The following is a 24982-nucleotide window of genomic DNA, read 5'->3' on the forward strand; positions in this document are numbered from 1 at the left end:
ACTGTATTAAAAATAATACATATACATATAATAAAATCTTATTGCATTTATTTAACAGGTACAATAAGCAACACACTTCTTGTACCATATTACAGCTTAAAGCTGATTTCCATCTGGGTGGAAGCCACCAGTGATTCGTAAGTTGCCAAAGTAAAAATAACAGTAGTGATGAATTAAAACATTACTTGAAAACAGAAAACATCAGAAAAAAAAAAAAAAAAGAAACACAATACTAGTTCCCAACTAGGGACCAACCATCAGTAATCTCAACATCATTAAAAACAAGCAAACAGTACAAGAAATTTCCAGCCAGACAAATATTGATGCTGGCCACATTATCAGTGTATATGAGCTAAGTGACTGCAGATCTGATAATCTTTCAGCCATGATTCCAAATTAGATTTAAAATGTTTAAAAGTCAGGGGTAAAGGATTCCACATCCCGACTGTCTTAACTGAAAAAGACTTTTGACCGACCTTTGTTGACTGGAATCCAACATAATATAACAATGCCTTTTGTGGAGGCTCTTGTTAACCTTGAGCCAGCACCACAGGTTGTTACAAACTGTTTAAGAGGTTGTGGTGCAAGATTGTGAATGATGACACGTCACTGGCAGTTGGATTCATATTTTCTAATTGTTTCAGTTCCTCTAATATGCCAACTGCTAATGATACATTTGTTATGTTTTTATCTGTTGATTTCTGACAGCAGAACTTGAAGCTCAGCAGTGTGAAATTCTTGTTTTTGCTCTTTGGCAACATTTTTGCGAATGAAACTTGCCCAGAAACAAAGCAGAACATTTAGTCTTATATGGTAAATTCAAAGGCATCTGTTATGCCAATAATAAAATCTCATGAACATTCACATCCTCATGAACAGGTGACATTCATCAGGCTCAAACAAGCTAATTATGACAAATTTGTGTTAATTTTGCAGTTAAGAGAGTTTGTTGTATCTGACTTGGAAGTGTTATATGAGCAAAAAAGTTGGAGATTTCTGTGAAGAATACAAAAATATTTCATATTCCTATGTTCTCCATTGGTGAATGAAATACAAACTGTTGCATCTAAATGTCACAGTTTACACATCAAGGCTTTGACTCATCGACTGGAAGAGGCAGCAGGCCCTGACCATTTGCTGCTGCAGGCTGTAGTTGTACTGGACTCTAGTCAGAGATGCACTCATTGCAAGTGTTCACAAACAGCAGCTGTGTACAGCACAGCATGTTTGCTACAGTCCAGAGGAGGTGAGTGTTGTGTAGCTGGTCCACTTCCTCTATTCAGCCATCCTAAACTGATCTCAGTGTTGTTGTTGTACTGTTGATTGTCAGGTGGTACACAAAATGAACCTGCATTGACTAAACAAAATCAGTGATGAATACAGAAAATCAGGTACATCCCCAGAGTTGTCATGAGGAATAGTACTACTGTATGTTTCCCAAAATCCACATTCTTCTTCAGGTCATGAGGGACATTTCTGTGCTCTGCTGCCCCACACACCATCGCACAACCGGGCTGTCATGGATCAGTGCTTCCTAAAACAAGAGATGGTGTAAATGCCTCTTGGGGGAGGCTTCTGCATGTGCAACATGGGTGTTGCCTGGCCTGGGCATTCAGCACTGTAGCCCTGAAGATTTTTTCTTTAGCCACAAATAATTCTCCACTTTGAGCAGTTTGTCACTAAAGAAGATGGCAGTGTTGTAAATTCACACAGTACCAGCTCACACAGTCAGACAGTGTGAGGAAAAAATGGATATACAAATATTTGAAGCTGAAGCACTGGCACAAACATCCTCTCATGCTGAGCCAGGAAGACAAGGTGTGTAAATGTCTGTATGAGTTCCAAGTTACGTGAACATGACATGAGCAGAGCATAGGTTCTATACAGCTGATGTACCTTGCAGTGCACTGTGGCTGGCTAAACCGTTAGCAATGATAGCTTAGTTGCACCCCTCCTTGGCTAGTGAAACCAAACTAGCCTAGTCTTGTGTTAGCCATTGAGGTGGGAATGGTGGTTTATATCAAGTAGGTCCATCAGCAATGATTTTGCAACCAAATATGAAAGTCTACTCAATCACTTTGAGTAGCTGTGTTTTGAGTATTTCTTATCATGTAGGCCTAGTAATAAAGATAGTCAGTATCTAATGCTCATTTTGGTTTGAGACATCCTCGTGGCTGGAATACTTGTGTAGATTACAGGGTAAATCAAATCTAAACCCTTCCTTCCTCCTCCAATTTTCACATTTTAAGCAATGTGTAGCCCTCACATGCAAGAAAAAAAACGTTTTTTTTTTGATGGAGAAGAATCTGGGCTCAGCTCCTGATGGTTAAAAGTCCAGCCAGCGCCCCTGGTGTGCAAGTGTATGTGGGTGTGTGTATGTGTATGTGTGTGTATGAGTTCTCCTGAGAGCCTTTCGCCCAGTCAGGCACATAACCTAAACTCTCACTGAGTATTAGAATAATATTTAAAGGAAAATGGAAGTGGAGTGGTACTTCAAAGTAGATAACCCAGTTGCAGAGTTCTATGACCTGGAACCTTCAAGCATGTTGCACTTCTGGCCACAACAAAAAGACTGATGTCATAGGAAATGTTCCTTTGGTCAAAAATTTGTAATTTATCATGTGTTTGTCATGTGGAGATCCTTACATCCTTAAATTGTAGCTTTTGTCGTCAAAACACATCATAAGTTGCTGTCTTAAGACATTAAAACTAGTGATGTACTTTAAAGTGTGAGAATATTCAATATCATTCTTATGTGCAGACACAAACCATCAATGATTTGATCTACTAACAAGTATTGTGTGTGTGTATCAAAATCTGATATATCTTATTCCTCTGTGCCATAGAGCTCCATTGTTGTCCAAAAACTATTAAAACACATCAATGAGCCACACTGCTGCACTGGGTGACATGTTCCTTCATCACCATGAACACAAACTTCTTCTGCCTTCATTCACACTTTGAATAAGTGCAAGTTTTAAGTGCTTTTTCAGTTTTCTGTCTTCCAGCATTCACTGAGTGTAATGCACAGTTCTAGATAGACTATTTTTTTATTTATTATATTACTAATATAATACTAATTTGTAACATCAAAATAGTAATACAAATTAGCATTTGTAACAGCAAATACATTTGGAAAAGCTGAGATTTTTTTTCAACATAATTGAATAATATGTCAGTGACATATATTCCATATTCCCCTGCAACATCTGCTGGTAAAAATTGAAGCACGTTCATCTTATCGATTAATCGACTAATCACTGCAGATCTAAATATAACCAATCCATTATCTTTCCCTAACTAAGGTGTTTTAGTAGACTAAAACCTGCAGGAACGTGAACCCTGGTCTACGGTGTCTAAATCCTGCATCTTGTATATTCACCATTCATGCAAACTACCTCTATAAAGCTGGTACAGTAGGACAAGGCAAGTATATTTGTATGACACCTTCAAACAACAAGTTAATTCAAAGGGCTTTACAGACATTAAAGACAAATAGGATTCTAAAAGAAATGCTTTTGCAATTAAGTTTATTCCAAAACATATTTGGCAAAATCATTTAGTAGTGTATAATGTATTATTTGGTTCAGTCACTACTTCACCTGCTCACAGTTTCTGGACTCGGGGGGAAAAAAACCCTCCTGTAGTCCAAGATCTGTAGACAGTTTCCTGGTGGACTCCCAGTGGATCTGAATCTTTATGTTGTGAGGCAACAGTGCTCTGCTGCCCCAATTGATTCAGCTATTCTTGGATGCTATTGATTTCTGTGCCCTGTGGTCTCTATTCTGAAATACACTGGTACACTTTGTTTCATCTCCTTCAGGGGTGAACATTACAAAAATCACAACTACAAAAATAGTAAGCTACAAAGTTTTGAGAGCCACCTTTCAAGCCTAAAGGGGGTGTCACAGTGCAGACCCGTGCCCTCTAGAGAGCAGGCTGCACTCTGACCAAACATACACTACACTGTCACATTCTTTAGTCCATTCGATCAAGACGACACTATAGTTTGCTCTTAGGCTAACTTACCATTGCTCCACTCTTATTTGCATTTTAGTCAGGTCTCTATGCTGTATTCATTTATGTTTCAGTACACAAATGTTTGCTGTGCTCCATGTGCTCCACTTCATATCCAAACTGCCAAACAGGAAGTAGGAGGCAGGGGAACCTTGACCTGCACGTAGAATAACATGTATACATAGTCCACCTTGTTTTAATTAAAAAGGTTATTCAGATGACTTAATTGATTGTAATCTAAGCAGAGTGCAGTAGTGCAAAAGGATCAGGTGATCCAGTAATTGTTACTTGAAATCTTGAAACTCTACTCCTCTACCACTCAGCCAATCCTTTCAGGGGGTATTTCATACCTACAAGACCCATTATTGTTATTTGTTTATCTCTATATGTATCCTTAACTTAACTTTTCAATCACCAACCTCACTTGGATCTCTTACATGCCTGACTATGCTTGAACTTAAATAAAGTTCATTTAGCACTTGGAAACATTTTAATCAGTCTTATCAATTTGCCAATCTGTCACAAATTTAGACATGAAGTTGAGTTCTTTTCAACTCATCAACCAAGCTACGTATCATCTTGTAAGACCAAAATTATATGTTTCAGTTTTATCAAAGGAAAAGACTTGCCAGACCACCAATAAAGAGCTATGCATAGCTGCTTTTATAGTTGCTCAATGACCATGTTCCATGCATCAGTTATGTGTTATATGAAAAATTTGGGATATACAGAACTTGAATGACAATTCTTTCCACATCTATATGTTAGTAAAAATGTCATGAATAAGGCAAAATTATATGCAAATCCTATTTAAACAGACCATGTATAAATATTGCAAACAACCTAAATACATCACACAAACCTAATAAACAGTGTGGAGGAGCTGATGAAGATACTGGAGTAGCCTGTGGATAGTTTGTTTACTGACGTGTGCTGCCAGAGCATGAATGCTTGTAAGAAATGCCTCTTTGAATAAGTTCCTTGGACTTTTTATGTTGAAAACTCACAGCCAAGTGGACAGGTGTCTCCTGTAATATTCTATGCACCACTTAACACTAACTAGCTAATTAATGACCCTGTCAATCACACATCAGAGGCGACGCCCAGGGAAGAGCAAAGCACTATCCCATATTTGGATGTTTGAACCAGGGAGGGAAATATTAGAGGAACGGCAGGGAGGCCATGAACAGTGGTTGATAATAATTTCTAAAAGTTGATGTCCTTAACACCAATACAATCTAAAGAGATTTAGATTTAATTTTCTAAAATGACAACAAAAGGAAGGAAATATCACAAAACCATACTAAGGTTTATTAAATCATTTCATAAATGACTTTAATGTAGTAATGATTTATTGATGTTATCATGATTTATATAGCACCTATGAAGTCAATGACTCTCATTATACAGTTCATATTGTAGATTACACTGTGGTTACTTGTGTGTGTAAGTGATGAATGACTATTGTCAATCCTCATCTCTCCCATCACTCATTCCTCCTTACACCTGCAGCCACACACTTTTTTAGTGTCATGTACATGTTATCACTCTTTTGTTCTGCTGTGATGACCTTTACACCACAGATTCATCTGAAGAGTGACTGTTGCTCCTGGGTAATATATTGTGCATCACAGTGGAAAATAAGAAGCAAGTCCAACACAAATATTCAATACATTTTGAAACAAAAGTGAGAATATCATCAGGTGACACTGGGATTCAAATGTGGGCTAAATATTATGCAAAGTTACTGTGAAAACCTACTGACAGTTCATTTCATTTCACAGTCGCGTTCATGATTTCTCTTTGTCCTAACCAATCAGAAGCAAGTGGTCTGCCATCATTGTTTTCAGTTGACACGGACGCTGCTATTTCTATAAGTCGACATCCAACCACCTGTACAGCTGCGACAAATTCATCCATGCTTGTCACCATTTTTCTGGCAATTATTTTGACCCCATATTTCAGGGATGGAGCTATTTATCTAGCTAACCGTGTAGGAAGATGATGATCCCATCCTCACCCCACCTACAATGATTGGTTTTTCAACCAGGGAAACAGCAAGCACAACACCAGACCTATGTAATAAACTGAATAAATCAAAGTCATAGATATACATTAATTGTGCATCATACTGGAAACTAAGAACGTAGTCAACACCTGCTAACACACTCTTCAATCCTTTAGCTCACTAGATACAAATAAGGTCAAACTACATCAGAGATGGGAACTAGAGAACAAGGTGATGACTTCATAACAGCGGGAGGGGACTTCCTTTGTTTTATCTGGCAGAACAGCAAGAAAAAGTTGAAAAAGAAAATTGTGTGCGACCGCTTAATGAGACTAGGACCAAAAATGGTGAATACAGTGCATATAGTTTGCATGGTCACAAATTTTGGGTTGCATGTACCCCTATGCGGACATCCATGTGGACCTTCTCATATATGGCCATATGATGAAATCAGTATCAACATGTTTGTGACTTCCCAGGTACATTTAAGGACAGGTTCACAATGTTTTAAGTCTCTCCTAAAAAAAATAGTCAGGTGCCTAAATGAACACTGAAATATGATTTTCTTGCTGTAATCATCCCTCCTGTTCATACTGACCATTAGAAGATGGGGGACAAATTCACAGTACTCCTTATGTGCAATGTATTTAAAAGTTTATCTGAAGCTAATATGAAGCTTCAGTCATCCAAATGAGCCAAATCAAGTAGATATCTTTCAACATCACAGTCTTTTTAGTGCCAAAGTCCCTCTTTTTGTTACTATACTTCCACCGCAGCTCAACAGGGAAACACTATAAATGTGGCAGATATCCACTTGATATGACTAACTCAGACTGCTGAAGCCCCATATAAGCTTCAGATCAACTTTTAAATGATTTTTGCACTACATGACTGTGTGGACACACTGTGGATTTTGGCCCCCATCACTTACACTGAAAGCACATTTGAACATCCATTTTCTCATGCAATGAAAAACAAATTCATAACTGATAACGTCGCTGCACGAAAAGAGGACACTGACAGTGCACAGACAGATAAGACAGAGCAGCACAACAAAACAGCAGCAAGTTATTCAAACCATCAGGGAGAAATGAGAAATATACACAAATCTATGATCTATATTGTAATTTATATACACGTTATCTCTAGGAGACAGGGTTTCGTCCACTTTGTGGACACTCCCTCTCTGAAACAAGAATCTCCAAAACAACAAATGATAGGGCCAAAGTGAAAGTGAATCTCAAGTGCTCTCCAGAGATACTTCCAGGGGTTAAAAACTCTGTGGAACCTTTCTAATCAGACTGATCTGACTCACTGGAGGTGGACTGCTGCAATAAGCCGCCTGCTGGCCTTTTATTTCAATCTGTTCTAGTTTCTTGTCTCAATGTTTTGTCATTCTCTTGCTCTCTAAACAACAGCCACGAGTGCTCAAACGGATCATGGAAAATGCTGACAAAGATCTGGACTGTTCAATAGATTCTGAGGGGGGAAAAAATATTCAAAGAATTTGCCGAGAGTGTTTGCTGTCTAAAAGGACTTTCTTGCAGGTTTATTGAGCAGCTGTGGTTGTAAGTTTAATTGGCCATGTGCTAAGTGGTCCATAATGACATACCTGCCCACACACACACTCACTAACTCTACACACCCTACACACAAGTATATAACCAGTAGGCTATATAAAGATGATATGAAGTGTGAGGATTATTTGAATGTATGAAAGTGATCCCAATAAAATGTGTGAGAAAACCCCAAGAAATTTATGTATGTCACATTTTCAGTGTAAACACAATGGCTTTCTTCACCAAATGTTACCCTTTGGGATGTACCTTCACTGAATATTCTTAAAGACAGAAGACAGGCACAGGTTGTGTGCAAAGCCCGACTACTTATCCCAAGAGGCTGCAATGTTCACACCCCTTAATACTGCAAAGAGTTGGAAAGAAAAACATACTGAATATTTTGTTATTTTGAGGGTGCTTTCAAACCTAGAGTTGCTTTGCTCTGGTCTGAATCAGTGGATGAGTTGGTAAATCTGGTTTGGTTTCTTTTCACACAGAAAAAGGTTCAAGTGAACCAAAATGCATCACTAAAAGCCATGTGAGAACATTCTCTCATTTGTGTCTGATCAAGAAGGCAACATACATTGTTAGTTGTTCATCCACATCCCAGCATGCAAAGCGCACCTGGCTGTTTAGCTCAGACTTGCATCTGAGTACATCTGGCAGTTGTGTCAGATCGAGGTTGGATCACACTCACACCACAAAGAGATTCTTTGTGACCAGACTGAGACTGCTTCCTATAAAACTTCTCAGTCAAGCAGCAGCTACCACGACTTTGATGTACCTTAAAGTGCAACGCTACTGCTAGATGTTGGCTCCAAAAAATTTGTGTCAAGTCTTTTTCAACAAGTCATTGTGGTCTCAATCTCTAAATTCAGGCCCTCTCAAAAGTGTGCTGGTGGTCATTTTGGAAATTGCTCCATTAATAAGATTTGAAACCAAATAGTAGCTTTGATGTCTGCTGTGTGGGCGTTGATTGACAGCTGTGATTGACAGTTGCCTCACCTGCTGCTCTCCTCAGCTCCGGGACCTGCACTGAGTCGGACTATTGTCGCAATATTTCACTAAGTCTAATGTAATTTGATGACATTACCTGCCTGGTTAGCACAATTTAGCTAAAGTAGCTAATGTTAGCCCAGGTGTGCAGTGCTCGGGTCCGAGGTTGTGGGACGTGTTTCCAAAGCATGAAAGGCAACGACCCACACTCCTTATTTGAAGAAGCTGCAACTCTGGGCTTCAAACCAGCTCCAATTAAATAACAGGTGACGTCACACTTCGCCACATCCATCTGCATATACAGCCATGGTCTCAGTGAGGAATCATACCAAGGGGAAAAACCAACCAGAGTTTGATTAGACCAGATTAAAGATCAGATTAAGATTACCAGCTGTGGGGTTAACATGTAAAATTTGTCCTGAGGTTGGCGGCAGGAGAAAGGTCACTGGGCCATTAAATAGAAAGGAGTTATTTTGCCGGGAGCAATGTGCCAGTTAGATTATGTCTTGTGTGCCAAAATGACATATAGGCCTGTCGCTGACACTAGAGTGAAGCTCCTGGAGTGTCAATAATTACATAAAAATCTGGTCAACAGAGAACTTGTAATTTTTTCTTTTTTGAAAAGAAATTAATATACATACCACCATTCACATCACCAGCAGAATTCTTAAAAATAGTCATCTAAATCCATATTACAATCAAATACATTGGACAATTTTATGATTGACACAAAAAAGTTATTTATGATAAAATATCAACTTTAGGGGATGTAATGCATACACACATACACAATCTCAATCATATTAACACTTTCAGAAGGGGAAAATATATTCTCTAATAACTGAACGTAATTATTTCTATACCACCTTTTTCTGTTTTTTTTTTTTAATATGATCTATAAGATTAAATAACACAGTTTTCATACATACATAGTTTGTATATTTTACCTACCACTTCACAACTGATTGTAAAACACTCAAAGAGAAATACTTGTGTGCTCCAGTGGAGCATCAGTTTGTGCATGTGTGTGTGTGTGTGTATGTGTGTATGTGTGTGTGTGTGTGTGTGTGTGTGTGTGTGTGTGTGTGAGCAGTGTTTTAGAAACTGGGGTATCCAGGCCCAGTTCCACTGAAATGATCTTTAAAGACCCAGACAGCGTCACAGTGATTCAAGCTCAGCAGCCGCCTACCAGGCCACAGCAGCAATTTATAACTTTTTAGCTAAAACAAAGCAGAGAGAAGTGCTATGTGTGTGTTTGTGTGTATGTGTATTTGAACAGACAAACTGCAAATTCTCCCCAGAATTTGCACATACACTGATTTTCTCTGCATATTTCATTCCATTCTATATTTAGATTCTGTTCAGGCTTCTCCACACCATCACATACTGCAAAACACTCCTACACAACAGCATGAAAGACAAAGCAACTATTTTCCAACAAAAATAGATTTCATCACATATAACAGCTGTTGTCATAATACAGACACTGATGGACAGAGTACCTCTAGGACACGAGTGAGTGCCATGTCTTTAGTACAGCTAAATACCTGCTTTAACATGACAGACTGCAGCAGCATTCAGACTGAGGCCAGCTGGAGGAGCCAGTTATTCCCTTGCTGTAAATTCCCCTTTTAATTCTTTTACATGATCCTCAATATTCCTCAACACAGGTAACTGATGGATAGTTAGGCACTTCATGTTTGTGTTTTTGATATGCAGTCTAATCATCTACTGTAGCAGGGATGCTGGAAGTCAGTCAGAGTTGGGGGTAACGATGTCAGTTTCGGTTAATTTTGCTTTCGATAGACCAACACCCATTAATTAGTAATTAAATGGTTTATTTTTAAGAAAAGTTGTGATGTAGCTTTTGTTTGTGAGAGCTGTCCAGCAGTTGGTGATCAGAGATAACTTGTCTGCCCTGATTAGCTTGACTTTTAGCTCATCCTTCTTCACCTCAAAGTGTTTTCAATGCGTTTAGTCACAGTAGCTCTTGATGTCATAACATACTCAGGCTTGAGGTACTGAACTAGCTCTTTCAATCCCTCACCTTCTACCACACTGATTGGCAGCATATTGGTCTCAATCATTTGGCACACCAACTTGGTGATGGTCTAATAACAAAGTAACACCCACGTTACAGATAGATCATAGGATTAGCATGCTAGGCTAACAGTCCGTCAGCTGTGTGACTTTATATCCACTCCGTGAAGTCTTTCACACTGAAAACACACCTGTGACCTGTTTAAACTGGAGACATTGCAGCTACAGCTTATTTTTATACAGTCTATGGCAGTGGTTCCCAACCAGGGGTACACGTAACCCTAGGGGTACTTCAGCAGCTTGCAGGGGGTACATGGGAAGATTGGGGATTACAATTTATTTCCAAAATGATAAGAAAACATATAGTCACTTTACAAGCTTATTCCTACAATGATACGTGCACGCCATTCCCCTAGTCCCCCCCCAGCAGGTGTCAACTGTTACACTACTCTGTGAAGAGGTCACATTCACACGCATATCAAAACTGCACCCAGTTGCTGTCGCTCTAGATTCAGATTTAGGGGAGCCCGGTGACAAAAGGGAAAAAAAGGCCAAACCCAACAGTTCAGTGAAAAATATATTTTGTACGGATTTACTTGTACGCCCGCGGATCCACCACAGCCACAGTGTTTTCTTTGCGGCAAAATCCTGACAAATAATTAAATGAAGCCAGCCCATTTACAGCGGCACCAGACAACCAAACACTCAGAAAGTCTTGGTAAAACAGATGATTTCTTCAGTCAAAAACTGTCAGAATTCAAGTCAAGTCAGACTACACTGAGGAAAGCGACAAGTGTCAAGCAAAGCATTGGAGGCGTCTTATGCTGTGTTGCTACTTGTGACTAAGTCAAAAAAGCCTCACTCTATCGTCGAAGATCTCATTCTCCCTGCAGCCATAGTTTTAGCTGAAACTATGATTTACAAGAAAGCAGCCGACGCACTCAAGACAGTTCCATTATCAAACAACACAGTGTCCTGTCAGATTGATAACATGTCCATTAATATCGTTGGACAAGTGATGAATAAAATGAAACAAGCAGGTCAGTTTGCTTTGCAGTTGGATGAATGTTAGTGGAGAGGCTCAGCTCCTGGCCTTTGTGCATTATAAAGATGTGTCGGAAATAAACCAACATCTTTGTTTTGCAAGAAGCTTACAGGAAAGACGACTGGCGAGGAAATTTTTCAGGTTATAGACAGCTTTTTCAAAGATAACAAACTGGAGTGGAAATTCTGCAGTCACATTTGCACCAATGGTGCAGCAGCAATGACAGAGAGAGTGAATGGGGTACTGACATAAAGTGGATGCATTGTCTTATTCACCGGGAGGCACTCACCAGCAAGACAATGAGCCTGGAGTTAAGTGCTGTTTAGATGATGCAGTTAAGGTGGTTAATTTCATTCAGTCCAGGCCAATGAATCACAGGCTGTTTCAAAATCTTTGTTATGACAGCGGGTCAGAGTACGAGCAGCTACTACTGCATACTGACGTCCACTGGTTGTCTCATGGCAAAACGCTACTGAGACTGTTTGAACTTCCCACCGAAGTTCGTTGCGCGTCTGGTATACCTTGCTGATGTGTTCACCAAATTGAATGACCTCAACCTATCACTTCAAGGCAAGGACTCACATATCATTAACATGGATGACAAAGTGAATGGATTCATAAAGAAGGTCAAATTGTGGGGGAGGAAATGTGAGGATGGAGATGTGAGCTGTTTCCCACTGCTTGAGACCCATCTTGCTACCACTGATGTTGACAGAAGCCCTGTGGTGAAAATGGTAAAAGCACATCTGTCCAAACTCGACACTGATTTCAACCAGTACTTCCATGACACTGACGCAAAGTCAGAAAAACTGGACTGGGTGAGGAACCCATTCAGTGTGAATGAAAACAGCAGCAGCCTTCCTGCAAGACTGCAGGAAAATCTGATGGATTTGTCCTCCAACTGTGGGCTAAAGATGGTACATGCTGACAAAGCTTTGGTGTGATGTTGAAAAGGAATATCCTGAGTTGGGAAAATGTGCTTTGAATGAACTTTTGCCTTTTGGATCTACTTATATGTGTGAAGTGACCTTCTCAGCTTTGGGTCTCATCAGAGCCAAGCAGAGGAACAGACTGAATGTGGAGAACAGCCTGGTAACAGCTGTTGCCACACTGCCTCCAGACCTATCAAAACTTACGGAAGACAAACAAGCTCAAGTGTCTCATTAAGGCACAGGTGACTGATGATAAGGAGTTGAAACTGCTACTGAGTGAGTCTCAATATTATTTTTTTCACTCACAGTAAGTGTTAATGTCTTTGTAGAATCATTCAAATGATTTTCATTTAATCAGTTGTTAAGTTTAATATGAGTGTAATAGAACTAGTTTAGCAGAAACATCAACACGCATGAGTGAGGGGGTACTATCGGCGTGGCATAACAGCCCAAGAGATACATACGCTAAAAAGGTTGGGTACCACTGGTCTGTGGGCTATACATAGCACAGCGTGGCTTTGCTAATGACATTAGCCATGCAAACTAGCTGCCAGCCACCGTGCAGGTTGGTAAAATGGATCAATCATATTTCTTTGTATCTGTGGGTTGAGACGTATGAATGTCTTTTTAAAACTTATTTCGGTGCTACGCTCACTCTCAGTCCTACAAGGTCCCAAAATTTGGCACCAATTGATCCAACATGTTTAATGTGAATTAACAAGATCAGTACCCAACCCTAGTATGCAAATTAATCTATAGACCGACATGTGTATCCGGTCAAAAATATTCTTGGTGGTTAACCGATTAATGGTTGACCATTGACATCCCTAGTTGGGGGTGATGAGAGAAAGTTTATATAGTGATAGTCATATTAAATGCTGTGCAATATTATGCTGTGCAATAATATGATTTTTGTATTACTTAAAATGGCCATCAAGAATTTTACACCACAACAGACAGTGATTTACTGTTGACTGAGCCACAGCCACGCTATATGGGTAACAATAGAACAAGGCATTTGAACTTTATAGCACACACTCACACACACAGCAACCATAAACATTAACGAGTAACTCTGAACAGGCCGTAGGCAGTGATTTACAAACAGGCTTTCATTAAAGACTGCACTCCAAAACCTCGCACACACAGAGACATCCTCTTGCTCTCATTCGCAGCATGTCACACTACCAGGTCTGTGACAAAAACAAGAAATAATGTAACTTGCTAAATGATAGGCTATAATCAATTTGTACGCCCTGTAACCCGTGAGACATGAAATTGAGAGACAGGGAGCAAGCTACATAACTAATTGTCCAGCACCACCACCACCATCACACCAAGTTTAAAACAGTAAACACACAAAAGATCTGAAATTTACAGTAAACATGTACATGACATAAATATTGAAACCAAGACCAAAGTGAGCCTGAACAGCAATGAGAAACATAATCCAAAAAACATTTCAATCAGAATCAACAGAGTAATTGGCTAGGATTTGCCCATTAGCTGATATAGGACCATCTGGGGGGGGGTGGCATTGATGTTAGCACTGATGTTAGCAAGCAACTGCCACTGCTCTGATCTCTCCTCCTCAGGGCTGCTTGAGTGGCAGGGGTCCGCCTGTAAGGAGTTGACTGTGTTCTGGCAGGGTAAGGGTTTTTGCTGTTTGGCTTTGGGGCCATTATTAAAGAAATCAGAGATTCTTTCTTGAGATGTGGTGAAGTGCAATAGTGATGCCTGACAAACCATTACCGGTCACTAATAGCTGTGATCCTTTGTGCCTAGCTACATGCTCTGCGTTTGTGCATTAGATACACAGAAAATACATTGAATGTTCTAAAATGAACCCATTATTATAAAAAAATATTTTAAAAGGGGTAGATTTCAACCATTTAATGAACAACCACATTTGATAGACTGCTTATGCTAAAATGCGTTCCTGTACTGTAGGGACATCCATTGACCTTTCTTGCAGGCATTGGCTACTTTCTATTGAAAATAGTTGGCAACACGGCATGCTCTATAGGGGCCTGTATACTCCATCAGAAGTGCTTGTCGGATTGTTGAATAGCTTCGGAAACGTCCTCCCCACACACCTGAACACTGGATTAGGGGTGTGTCTGACCATTTCTGTAACTTCCCAACATTCACATCCACCTCACGCAGTGATTGGTCAGCTGTGTGGAGGTAAGAAAGTCGCCAGCGTTTAAAATTGTCTCTCTAGCACTCTTTTTACATTCTTGACATAATCATTGAAAGGTGTTTGTGGCCAACACATCGTACAAACTAGTTCTGATTGACCATGAATTGACTCTAATGCTGATGCTCTAAGGGAACCTAAGCATGGAGAGAGAAATGTTTTCAGCATGTGCTCCCAGAGAGGGGCACCATCTTGGAACATGGTATCTAGTTATTTTTAATCCATCCATGGTTAAATATAGTGACAGAAAAACAGCCACAACAATTGTGACAGGCAATGATGAGATATTCGCAACTAAACAGGTTGCTATAAGTCAACTTACAAGAAAAGCAATTTCTTAAACCCCCTAGATTGTCCTAGCAGCTGAAAATGACCCACGATGGGACAGGTCCGTCACTCTTGGTTAGGTCAAAACAAACAGCCATTAGAGGTGCATGCCAGGGAATCTTAAGTTAGGTGATTGAATGTTTTATAAAATACTCTTTGGGAGTTTTTGTTGACTTCTTTCCCAATGGGCTTTACAGCTTATTACTCTGACCGGATCAATACACCATTTTTCGATGGTCATTTTGAATAATGTACAGCAACTTGACTGACTAAATGTAAACAGTATGACGGTAGATGAAATTGGAATTTAAATTACAATATGAGTTTTTTTTTTCTGTTAGATAAAAAAGATAAAGCAGGGGATAGAGAAGTGGGAGGCTGTCGAGTATGAGAGGGGCTTGAAGCCTTCTTCAAGGAGAAGCTGAGGCTATTTTCAAACCCTCAGCCACCTAAAGGACCAAGAAGAGGTTGAGTCAGAGGGTTGTTGGGGAGAAGTCAGCCTCCTCCAAAATAAGAAATGAAGCTAAGTATGTCCTTGAACTCTCACACACCTGAGCCTAAATTTGGAAGGAGCTTGTTTTCTAAACGCTCAGCAAGATATCTGAGGACCCAGCAGAAACTGAAGCAAAGGGGAAAAATGAAAATAAAAACATGTCACAATGTCCTCAACTGCTGTTCCATAAAGAGGAAAAAAGTATCCTCGGTGGTGTAAAAAGTGTCATGAACAGGCTGACTTCTGGGACACATCAGGTGTTGAAGGCACAGCTGGTGGAGCAGAAGAAAGACAAAAAGGAGAGGCTGAAGGGCATCATCGACTTTGTCTTTGTCTTAGGTTATAAACAGCATGTGCCACAACAGCATTTTTCTTTTAAACTTTATTTATTACGTTTTAAGGTACAATAATTATGCAAAAAATTAATTATCGAAAAGTTGTCAAGTTTTAAGATTTACCCAGCAAACTGTGTACCAGCAGATAGTTTGCAATGTCTTTATTTGATCACTTAGCCTAGCTTTCATTTAGTTTTTATATGGCAAAACGAGGTTGTAACCTATTCAATGTAGTAAGGGAAATGAGCTTGTTTTTATTGTTTCGCATACAAATGTGTTTCCAAATGGTTGTGAGTTGAAATTGCCTTAAAAAGACTTTCTTATTGTTGTCCAGCTACGGTTTTACCTCCTCAGATGAAAGTCCCACTAAGGCCAAGCATGAATTAACTGACCCTGACCTACTGTAAGGATGCCTGTGAGGAGATGAAGCAACATTTGGACAGCTAATAATATAAGACATACAGGATATGCTTTTTACAAAATCTTCACGCATGTTGGACATATAATAAAATATGCCTATTTTTTACACCCAATTTGACTGACAGTTCGGTGATGGTGACAACCAATAACAAATTTGATTTCTTTACAGCAGGAAGTGGCTCTTTTGGCTTCACAGGATATCACACATAATCCAACAATGTGGTCCAGTTCAAAAATTAATGAACAAAAGATATGAGTAAACACATTGACTTGATGACATTTACTGTTGCTCAGTGACTGGATGCACTGAGACTTGACGGCTGTGGCCTTTTGAAAAGGATTATTGTGGTCTGTGTTGGGGCTCAAATTGATTCATTCCAAACTGAAACACTAAATCCAGTCACCAGTCAGAGCAGCTTGGGGAAAGCTCATGTCCAGGTAGATGCTATAGTATGTCCAACTACTGTAAAAGGACAGCCCAGCACAGGCCGGGAGAATACCTGGTATCCTGGCCAGCTCACTGACCCAGAGTAGCAGGTGTTAAAAATGCAGAATGAAATGGTTAACCAAAGCAAAAACAGCACAGGGCAGCTACAGTCACTCAGAGTTGTAGACCACCAGGTCCCCTCCCTGCTTTTAATCTAATAGTATGATTTCTGCCTTTCATCAGGTGCATGTATACATCAACACGACATTCAGTGCGGAGAAAAAACAGACAGTGCAACTGAAAAAGAGAATGAGGAAAAATGGAGCTGAGAGAAAATACATTAAAAGGAGAAAAGCCCAGCAGGAATATGCAGCTAAATTCTGCAAAATCACACATACCGTATGTTGGATATGGTCAGATAGTGTTTAAAAAAAACAAAAAAAACCCCATTCTAATAGGGCCATCTTCAGCACGTCATAATATCACGGCTTCCCTTCCCATTTGAGTCTTTGTTTTAAAAACTAATAAATGGCATCAACTCCTAATCCTGCTGGGAAAGCAGGAGATGTGTATGCTTGAAAATAAGACTTGTATACTCTTTTCTGTCAGGTGGAAGCATGCAGTAACTCAGGGCTACCAGAGCTTCATGATGATCAACAGTGGTCCACTAAAAATCTGAATATTTATGCCCGTAGCCGTCATTATTGAAGTGCAATTAATTAACTCTTGAAAATGAAGACACTTGGCTGTTTTTAACTATTTTGGATAATTTGAAAGCAGTTTTTATGTGTTATAATTAAACTAAAAAGATACGGTATGTTACTGGCATGGACAGAAAAACTATTTTTCATAGTGTATCCGTGCTAGGAGTAGTAGAGGAAAAAGAAAGAAAGTGTTCAGAACATGCACGCTGAGTTGCATGGTTTGCCTTTGAGACATTATTAGTACAGATAAAAACAGCAGTGACAGTTCATTTCTATTGCTAAAGTAATAAAAATTTGAGAATGTTTTAATATAAAATCACCATACAGCACAAGCATGAGTGCAGGAGCCTTTGGAGGGACAGAGAGGTTCAAGGTCTCACAAACAGCTGTGTGTAGTATTCTTTTTTTAGGCATAAATATTTGGCAGAGCATTTGCCCTTGATTATTATACATAATATAAAACTGAGAAAGCTGTCAACAAAACAGGTACAGGATGCTGTACATGGCCTGTTGGCCTGGGCTGATGTTAGATTCCTCACTCAGCGGAACTTAGAGCTCTACAGGTCAGAAGTGTCAACAAAGAAAACTGACAGAGAAAGACTCACAGGCATAACCTGCAGATAAAAACAGACAAGGTGTAGACCAAGATGCCACTACAAGAACCTGTGTGAGATGTTCACTCTCATTTCCAATTGTGATTTCAGAAATGTCCATGTAAAGGATTTTGTGATATCTGGCTAGTACAGGCTGATTTCTTCTGAAGAAAGCTGATTATTTCTCCATGTATACCATATCCTGGTCCTCATTACAGTATGAAAAAGGCCTGGAGAAGTATCACCGTTCTATCATTAACTGATTAGCGAATGTCAAAGTAAACATTATTATACACGACATAATTAAATGGGACATATCATGTTTTTTCTTGTTTTCTGTTATTTATGTACTGTTATGATGCCGGGTATCTATGCCAAACATGGTCAAAGTTACAAAACTTGAGGTTAACATATGCAGAAATGCTCCCTGCAATCAACCTGTTCTGAACGCTTCATTTGTGACAGTTTTTGACAGTTTTGTCTGTTCCGTAGCCTTGGTTGCTAAGGTTGTTGCTAAGGTCCTTCCATGTGTTGTTTGCCTAATCTGCTCTCATATTTCAGATCAGATGTCGGCTTGAACATGTACAGATAGATTTGAGAAGTTGACATTTCAAGTAACGAACAAGAAAAAGTAACGAAATCCTACTACTATAGTTTGTTTCATGGTTTGTTAATGTAGCCTTCTGATCGGCAGGAAGTCTGCTGTGACACAGCTTCAGGAAGCTAACCAATCAGAGCAGAATGGGTTCATCAGGAGGCGGGCCTTAAAGAGACAGTGGCTAAAACGGCCTATTTCAGACTGAGGCTGAACTGAGGGGCTGCATAAAGGGTCAATATAAGATAAATAAGGAGTTTTGAATTGTAAATCATGCAAAGATATTCCATTAGAGCCCCAGAATATAAATATAGACCTGGAAATATGCGTAATATGTCCCCTTTAATCTAAACTCCAACTGAAGAAAACTTGTTAAAACCACACCACACACATACTGGGCCTACATAGATATTAACACAGAGAGTGTAACAAAGATTGCATGTATTAAAATGGGGTGGAGTGAAGGTTCACTGAATATCAACTCAGTTAAAACTGATTGTATATGACAGTGACTGTGTTCAAGGACAAGTCAGTCATGGTCATAAAGCCTGATATGACCCAGCATAGCCTTCAACCAGACATTTTGGTTTGACATTAGAGAAGCTCTGGACTTTGTGTGCATGTGATCAGGGACAGGTGTCTAATTGGGTACAAAATTGGCAACCCCATTGTTTTTCACTGGCATTGCATTCAACAGAAGCTAATCTCGTCATCACTGGCGTCATGTTAAGCCACCGGGGAATGAAAGTAAGTCAGTTAAATGGTCTAGCATGTGTGTGACGTTTTCATATAAACTGCTCTCTTACTGAAAGCTTCTGCATTTGTTATACTGAATAGCCCAGTGTTGGGTGTTTTGTCCACAGACAGCCACAATAAGAACAAGACATTTTCAGCACTACTGCTAACATGAATTTATTCCTCATGGCAACTCTGGTGATGTAACTGATTTTATCCCTGAAAGCACAGGCCATGTTAGGAATAAATTCCATTTCCATTTTGCTGATGATCTACATGACTTTGTTTAAAAAGGTGCCTGTGAGACTAAAAGACTGCAAGATGTTCATGGAAAATCTTCAAGCAAATATTTATTAGGAAATACAGTCACCATGGTTAGACATGAAACATATAAATATGATGAAATGGGAACAAACAACTTCACATAACAGCAATCCAGTGACTATATTGCAAGAACAAACACACATTGCACAGTGAGAGGATGGTGTGCAACAGAGAGACAGAGAGAAAGAAAGCATGGAGTGTAGTGGAGTAATTACAGAGAGTGTTGAAACAAAGAAAAAATACTAGTTACTATGATCATGTGCATGTATAGCACATGTTTTAAATGGATTCAGTGCTTTATTTTCAGCTTTTGGCTTGTGAGATCACACACACGCAGGTGAAGTGGTTAGATGTAGGGCTGTTTTGTTTCTCAACAAACTCAAACTTTTAAAAGTATTGGAGATGAGATCTCATGTACCTGTCCAGTGGACATGCAGGGGACAGCAGGTTCCTGCAGACTCGGGTATGTTCAGTATTGTTAACATGATTGTCATCCCACACGAAAATCAAAATTTGAGCATATACTGCCAAATGAGTGAAGCCTGTCATGATGTAGCGACAGCTCCTGGTAAGCCATCCTACCCTTGATGGTGCTGCACTCAAATTTATCCCAACGGCTTTGCTGACCCGCTTTGTCCATAAATATGCCAAAAGAAGGGATTCTGGCAAGGCGAAAAGATGCAAAGCAACAGAATGATTGTTATATTCTACATATAAGCTTTTTACCGTAAAGAATATTTGGATGTAACCCGTTTGTAATCACCAACATTTTGATTAGTAACTGTTGTTTAATTATATTTTTTCTGAGTAACTGTAATGGATTACAATAACATTTTATTTTGTAATTTAATTACGTAATGCCATTACATGTTACTAGTTACTCTCCAACACTGGGTCTTCCATACAAAGCTACCCACCACCCCCCCAGGGGAAGATTATCCTCTCCCATCGCAGGCACAACTGTTGCTCTGTTTTATATGTTGCAGACATTTTCACACATCCATACATGCTAACATTACTGACTGCTGACTTCCACTTTTGCTTCGTTCCTTATTATTCTTTTTATACATAAATATGCTTGTTCATAGCTTGTAAATTCATCTGGTCTTCCATCTTTTTCACAGCCTAGGAGCCAGGCTTTGACAACAGTTATTTCTATGTTGTAATGTAATAATAATAATAATAATAACAATAAGGAGAGTTTTACTTAACAAATACATAAGTAGTTTAATATATATAGTTAAATATCATACCTGCATACCTATTCAAATATTGGCCAACAGCTGACATAAACAAATAAAGGTTGGTCCCTAATAAAGGCCCAGTAGAAACATTGAAGTGTGGTGGTACTGTAATAGTCTACATGGTGATATCAACATAATGTACATCACTAATACCAACAGTCATTCTGCTGTTTCTTTTTAACACGTATACTGATTTTATTTACTGATTAATTCAGAGCGCTTCTACTTTGCCATTTTTGTGTTACCAGTTTTACAACACTTCATATGGATGTTTCACATTAAAAGCATATCAGGAAAAGTAAGAATTATGCCATCTGTGCTGCTGGAATTCTTTTAATATGAAAGATCTATGCAGGAAGTTTTGAATTTTGCTGATGGCAGCTTAACAGCGACTGTAAAAACAGCAAAGGAGAAGCAGCTGGATATACTTCTTAAGTGAAAACAACATTACTTTTAGAGAAGAGTGGTGAGTATGTTGTGACTAACTGCACTGATGCAATTAGTGCTGTGGACAAAATTCTCAAGACAACAAGGAGGAAGTGGTGAGTTTGCATTGAACAACGTCAACAGCAAATTAGAATGGAATCAGATCAGAAAACAGGGAAAGTTTTACAACAATATGATAAAAAATACAAAAGAATAAAGACTTTGGCCAGATCGACAAAAGGATCACACGGCTTTTGCAGCTGCTAAACCTGTGCAAATGTGACAAAACGTAATTCACAAAGCAGCCGCAAAGGGTGAAATGCACTGCAAACTGCACTGCCAAGCAAATAGCATCATGGTGCGCCTGTTTCATTTGTATGTATGTAAATTAGGTAATATAAATACATGCAAATAATCCTTGCTGCAAAAACAGTCTAATTCACTAAGACCAGCGCTAATTGCCACACGCAATTAGGGTGGAGTTATTAGCATCTTGTCTTGATAGTTGGTGTTAACCGCACACACACTCACTCCTCACTCTCTCTCTCTCTCTCTCTCTCTCTCTCTCTTCACATCTTCAAGCTTGTGAGGCTTGACTGATATCAAATTGATATTGAATGATATCAAGGGCAAAATCTTCAGTCATACATTGGGGGGATCAGGTGAGTATGGGGTGGCAGGCTTATCTCAGACTTTCAGCTACTTAAAAATAAAAATGTCCTGACAGCTCTGATGGAGCTCAGGATTCATCCATAAGTGCTGCTTTATTACAAACCATTACACTGTATAAACCTGAAATCTGTCTGTAACAGCTGATTTGTGTAGCACAACACTGAACATTAATTACTGTCAGATCCCCATTGATCCAATGTCAATGAAGTTACTGCTGCTGTGCCACGTGCGTAAAATGCGCACAGCCTCTTTCTCGGTTAAGAGACGCACTTATTGTTTCAGCTGCTGTACGATGCTGCAGCCAGCTGTGACACACAGCCAGCTGTGGACAACAAACAGAACATCAGTACTGATGTTTCTGCAAAATCTCAGATACATTCAATGACACCTGAACAACATTATTGCAAGATTCAGACATTAATCTAACAAGTTTCAGACACTGCCTGAGTCACATTACTATTTCCCATCTATAACATAAAAAGAGGCAAAACACATAAGTACAAGTTGTTTTGTGATTGTGGAGCTCTGTGTGTGCACACCTCTGCTAATTAAAGGTCCTGCTCTGTCTGAGAATTGGATATAAACTGCTTATAAATGCTACATGGGGGTGTAATGCAAAAGGTACACACACGTGTTTTTGAATGTTAAAACTTACTTACATTCCTGTGTGTTCATGAAAACTGCATTTCAGTGCACTGATGACATACTTATGTGGATAATATTTTCAGACAATACAATTCCTGAGCAGAAGACAGTCAAGAGAAAGGAGAGAGAGAGCATGCAGAGGGAAGGACAGGAGGGGAGAGATGGGGGGAGACAGTGGGGGGGTGGTGTCGGTGGGGCAGAGGAGTGAAAACAGGTGCAAATCCCAGAAAACCCAGAAGTCATCAATCTTCCACTGAGGTGGAACAAGGCGAGCTGCCCCAGTTGGAGCCACACAGAAACTCTCCATGCTGCCAATATATTACTCTCATTCATTTCCATCTATCACCAGCACTTCCTGCACGACCGCAAGAGCAATTTGACTGGAAATATAGATAGATTTTTTTTTTATTTATTTATTTATTCATGCTTTGCTTTTTTTCACATAAATTGTGTCAAAACATTGATATAAAATTGATTTTTTTTGGGCCTTCAGTCTACGCAGTAGCCTAGAAAGATCATCACATTTAGAGGACAAAAATACTTCCTCTACATCCAGTAATTCAGAATCATTAGTATGATGCTCAGTTAGGATTTTAATCCATTCTGCTTTCTTTTAATGGTAAAGAGGATGTCTCCAGAATTTGACTGGAGTCCACCTGAGGCAAATTCATTTCTGGAGACATCAACAGAAATGTGTCCTTTCGAGGGCAGAGTGGGTCTCACTTTTACCTTGGAATTAAACAAAGGTTGCTGATGATGCAATAAAAACCTTTATTTTGCTCTGAATCAAACAAACACATGAAATAATTACTTTTTCACCCCCAGTATTGATTCTGATAGCTAAACTCAGCTGATAACAAGTACTTTATTTTCTTCATTTTTAAAACCAGTGCAGTGCCTGTTCAAAACATGCCGGGTCGATTGCTTGCCCTCCAGCCACTACTTAATACGGTAGATGTGAGGTGTGAATGAGTATATACACCAACAATATGAAAGAAACTAACATTCTATTATACACAGATGTTATGAATAATACGTACTCTAATAGTAAATAAATGTTCTTTACTCATTTCAAGTAAAATAAAATAATGTGCATCCTAAAATAAAGTGGATTAATCATATTGGGCTCTTAGATCGTTCCTATTCTCTGTTCCTTCAGTTTGGATTTGAGTGGGTATGTTTGCTCCAAAGATTTGTGCTTTGTCTGTAGTGGCGCTTCAGTCATCACGGTCTCAGTGTGTATGAAACAAACTGGTTTTGAACTGCCCATGGAAGTATTTGTTTCTTTTTATGCGTGTAACTACAGTCATTGTGTATTGAGCTCTGAGCGCTTCCAAAACACAAGTGACCTACACTCAACAATGTACCTGAACGCATCCTGTGTAGTCACTTGCTGCTGATCTGTTAAACGTGCTGCTAACGCTTTCTGCTGCTTTCTGCCTGGACACAGGATAAGAGTGTCCATTCTTAACACAGCAAAACTGACCTGCTCAACAGTACGTTTGTAGTGTTTTATGATTCCAATTACAAAAACTATACTAAGCTAAACTTTAATTAGGTAACATTAGTCCTCATTTTCTGAGCTCTTCTCCTTTATCAAACTTTGTTAATCATGTAATAAAATCTATTGAATAATGCTTTGAAACAACCTCTTGTCAAAACGTGTTGAAAATGTCAAAATCTAGTTTTATAAAAAAAAAAAAAAAAAACCAAACACACATTGAATAAAGCCTGGTTAATGTTGACTAACGAGGAATGTCAGTGTCAAAACTTCCTGCTTCACAGTAAAGTTGTTCCACTGCTTTCATATTAAAATGCATTTATTGTGAAGGCCATGAAAGTGTAAAAGGAAGGCAATGTCAGTTGATCAGTCCACCACTTTGGTACAGATTAAAACATGAACTAAACTATTGGATGGATGGACTTTGGTACAGACAGTCATGTTCCCCTCAAGATGAATATCTCTCTATGGTTTATAACCAAATACCTGCAAAACTAACTTCCCATTAGCACAGCTGTACTTTGTGTTTAGTGCTAATTATCAACTATTATCATACTAACATGCTAAACTAAGATGGTGAATATGGTAGACTTAGGTTTTGATTTATTTTTAAAGCGTACTTTCTCATCCTTTTGCTTTCTGTATCTTGTGTACAGCACCGTCAAAATTTGGCAGATGCTCGCTATCTCTCCACAGTCAAAGTAGAACTGTATCAATCTGGGAAGCGCCCACTCTTTTAACCTG

At 39.2% G+C, this 24982-nt stretch overlaps 1 protein-coding gene across 2 annotated transcripts in view; it reads right to left on the reverse strand.

Annotated features, from left to right (window-relative positions):
* Positions 1-24982, reverse strand: part of LOC137193594 (cadherin-12-like) — a 130335-nt gene that overhangs the window by 92420 nt on the left and 12933 nt on the right. The gene's annotated exons all lie outside the window — the stretch shown is intronic.

Source organism: Thunnus thynnus, chromosome 12 (assembly GCF_963924715.1).
Source record: "Thunnus thynnus chromosome 12, fThuThy2.1, whole genome shotgun sequence".
In the NCBI taxonomy this organism is placed as follows: domain Eukaryota; kingdom Metazoa; phylum Chordata; class Actinopteri; order Scombriformes; family Scombridae; genus Thunnus; species Thunnus thynnus.